General features: G+C 33.4%; 1 pseudogene; it reads left to right on the top strand.

Moving 5' to 3' along the window:
• Positions 1-1,630: 1,630 nt before the first annotated feature.
• Positions 1,631-3,404, top strand: LOC113000198 (uncharacterized; annotated as a pseudogene).
• The last annotated feature ends 209 nt before the right edge of the window (positions 3,405-3,613 follow it).

Below are 3,613 nucleotides of genomic sequence, written 5' to 3'. Positions count from 1 at the left end.
ATAAAAGAAAGAAAAAGAATTTAATTTTCCAGTTATTAGAGTGGTGATATCGTAGCAACGAGGCGGGTCGTTACAGCGTGTCAAGGGGGTTGGGTACTAGCGGAGGCACCTCAATGCTCAAATCAGATATCATCCAATATAGTAAAGTGAGAGCAATAATGAGAATGAATAGTTAAACTTTACCTCGAAAATCTCATCCTATTTATACTATTTTAATGGGCCTCAGATCCATGGACCTTATCTTTATATTACCATGTTTTGCCTAATCCTTTATGATGCCAATAATATTACTTTTAGTAAGATAATATTATAATAGTATTATTATATTATTAAGATAATATAATGATGATATTATCATTATTATATTATCATTTCCTATATCTGTAAACGATGTTATTATTATTACCATAATATCTCGTGAATCAAACAAAGGGGTCATTGAACCATGGGGGCATGCCTTTGGACAAGGTATTAGGGGGCTGAGGGGTACACAAAGAGATGTGTTTATATAAGAAGGTTAGAAAAGAAGAATAAATATATCCAACTTTACAACTATAAGTGAATAATTAAAATTAAAAATTATTTAATAATCACATATTACTTAATTTAACCCTTTATTATAGATTATCTCATTAATCTAATGCTTACTCTCATATATGATTCTTTTGTGACTTGTCTTTTTTCTCGAAATACTCCACCATAAGTGAGACCATGCCAAAGTACCACAATTTAACATTGATTCTTTTGTGACTTGTCTCTTTGATCATATGTTATGCTTGGCATGTAACAGATTACTAACCATGGTTTCAAAGGCAATTGATGATGGGTTAAAATTAAGTGTGACATTGTGTGGGAGACCACTACGCACAACAAAAGAAAGTGAAGAATTCAAAGCCAAAACATAGGGGTGGTTATTGATGGCCTTAATAATGCAAAGAATGAAGATGTACATGATGCCTATGATCAAATCATGAAGACAGTTTTGCTGCAAGAAGCTTTTAATTTTTCCATTTCAGGTTTGAGAAGGTTTGCGACCTTTGATATCTTGTAGGTAGTTTTGTTGTCTTGGGCAAAGGATAGGTTCTGGAGGCCATAAAAGAAGTTGAAGGATTGAGGATTAAGGTGTTTCAAGATGAGTTTAGCATTGGAAGGAGTGGTGAGAATGGAAACATGGTGGTCGTGAAAGACGAAAGCTTGGCCCAGATTAATGAGTAGGATCATGTGCCTGGGCAACAAAAAGAAGGAAATGGAGTTTTAAAGGACTTGAGTCGTTTGGTTTTGAACATGATATGTTTTCTAATGAGCCTTCCATCTCTAGATTTCTCTTTCTAAATTGTTTCCTAGTTTTGTTTAGTGTTTATAGAACACAAAAAAACAAAAACATACTAATTAAGCACAAGTGAAAATTTGAAAGGGGAGGGACACTTCATTTTAAGTCATTATTCCTAATTCACAATATATCATATGTATGTATCTTTTAACCCACCAGACACCAGTTATCAAATAATGTTATATACCTGATCTACCAAGTTGTTAGGTCAGTGTACACTTGACTTGCTTCAACACTTCTCCCATCCTAGTCATCTTTCTCTCATCTTTGTTCCCTCTACTATCTTAAACCAAAGTTAAAATGACTTCAACTCCAATGCCTAACTCTTCTACACATGTGCCTTTTAAGAATGTTTCTAGAAATAGGAGTAATATAGGTTGGAAGAATTGCATTTCAATTGATAGGAATCCTAGACAAGTTCAATGCAAATTCAATCAAAAGATAGTAAGTGGAGGAGTTTATTGGTTGAAGCATCACTTGGTTGGTACTCAAAAGGATGTTCTTGCTTGTCTAAAAGTTATTGATGAAGTGAATAAGCAAATATGGGATATTGTTGTTGATTTGCAACAAAACTTGGTTAACAAATCAACTATTAATCAAGAGGAGGAAAATGTAGAAGTTGGTGCTAAAAGAAATGTCAATAAAGCAACTAACAACACTAAAAATATTTCAAGACGAGAGGAGTCAACACACAAGCTCATATCAATGTCTTGTTTAAGAAGGGATTAAGAAAGGATGCATGCTAAGCAATTGCTAAGTTTTTCTACAACAATGCAATTCATTTCAATGTGGCAAGGAGTAAGGAATTCAGTTCTATGCGTGAAGAGGTTTCAAAGCATGGCTTTGGATTTAAGCCTCCATCTTATCATGATGTTAGAGTCAAATATTTGAAGGAAGAAGTGAAAAATACATCAATTGTTTTACAAGCACGTAGAGAAGAATGGAAGAAAACAGGGTGCACAGTTATGACTGGTGGCTAGACTGACAAGAAAAAAAAGGACAATAATTAACTTCCTAGTGAACAACACAAAGGGTACTATTTTTTAAAGTCAATAGATGCATTTTCCATATCCAAAACAACTGAAAAAGTTTTTGAGATGATGGAAAACATTGTTGTAGAGGTGGGGGAAGACAATGTTGTTCAAGTTGTGACAAATAATGCAACAAACTACAAAGTAGTTGGTCAAATGTTGATGGCAAAAAAGGAAGCATATTCTGGACACCTTGTGCTGCACAATGTGTTGACTTAATGCTGGCAAACTATGAGAAGAAAATCCTAATTCATAAGGAGACAATTCCAAAAGGGAGAAGAATTACAACCTTTATCTATTCTAGGACTTCTTTGATTTCTCTACTGCAACACTTCACAAAAGGAAAAGATTTGGTGAGACCAAACATTACTTGATTTGCCATATCTTACTTGACATTAGGTTTCCTTCATGAGAACAACTGAGCTCTAATTAGAATGTTACTAGTGATGAATGGAAGAAAGTCTAGTGGGTTTGCAAAAACTAAGGATGGAAAAAAATGGAGGATATGGTTTTGGATAAGGATTTTTGGAAGAATGCCATAATCTGTTTGAAGGGTGCTTTCCCTCTAATTGAAGTGCTTTGATTGGTTGATTCAAATAAAAAACCAGCCATGGGGCTCATTTATGAAGCAATGAACCAAGCTAAGGAGAAAATACAAAAGGCTTTCAATGCTATGAAAAAAGGTATTTAATCTATGTTTTTTATTCAGTTTTTGGTTTTGAAAACTAAATCAATTTATTCAGTTTTTGGGTTTCAAAACTGAAAACAGAGAACTGACTCAATATATTTATATTCTAGTTTTGAAAACACAAAGCTGACTCAATGCATTTATATTTTGGTTTAGTTATTTGCCTTTTGTGGAACATCATTGATGAAAGGCGGGACAAGCAACTTCACAAACTTCTGCATGTTGGGGGCTATTTCCTTAACCCTTAAATGCATTATCGTCCTGGTTTAAAGCTAATTTGGAAGTGAAATGGGGTCTAATGGATTTCCCAACAAGGGTGGTGAAGGATGAGGATGAACAAGCTATGATTGATGATTTCAATAAGAGAACTAAGTATTTTAGTTGTTCCTTGGCAGCCAAGTATATATATATATATATATATATATATATATATATATATATAACCATTATACATCATTCACATGACATAAAATAATTTAGTTTTTACATGTATCTAAATCTGGTATTTACATGCCCAAATTAAAAAAAGAATTAAGGAACCAACTATGGAAGAGTTGATAACAA

This window comes from Glycine max, chromosome 18 (genome assembly GCF_000004515.6).
Source record: "Glycine max cultivar Williams 82 chromosome 18, Glycine_max_v4.0, whole genome shotgun sequence".
Lineage (NCBI taxonomy): Eukaryota > Viridiplantae > Streptophyta > Magnoliopsida > Fabales > Fabaceae > Glycine > Glycine max.
Note: the sequence above shows the minus strand (reverse complement) of the source record. Positions and strands in the feature narration are given on the sequence as shown.